This window comes from Puntigrus tetrazona, chromosome 20, assembly GCF_018831695.1.
Source record: "Puntigrus tetrazona isolate hp1 chromosome 20, ASM1883169v1, whole genome shotgun sequence".
Taxonomy (NCBI): domain Eukaryota; kingdom Metazoa; phylum Chordata; class Actinopteri; order Cypriniformes; family Cyprinidae; genus Puntigrus; species Puntigrus tetrazona.
Genome location: NC_056718.1, coordinates 8,546,292 through 8,546,566, shown reverse-complemented (window position 1 = coordinate 8,546,566; position 275 = coordinate 8,546,292).

The window sequence follows — 275 nt, the reverse complement described above, 5'->3', positions numbered from 1 at the left end:
AGGTACAGACATCGGGTAAGGACCTTGACGCTCGGACCAACAGAACTCAAAACACAGGACTTAAATACACAGGGTACTTGACTAAATTAAACGACACACAGCTGATGACAATGATACAATTAACACAGAGGAAGGCAGGGCACAGGGAGCACATGGCATGAAACGAAAACATAAACACAGAAGTCCAGAGTCGTGACAATTACCTTACGTATAACAGTTACATTTGTAATTGTTATTATTATTTATTATATTTGCAACAACAATTATTATTATTA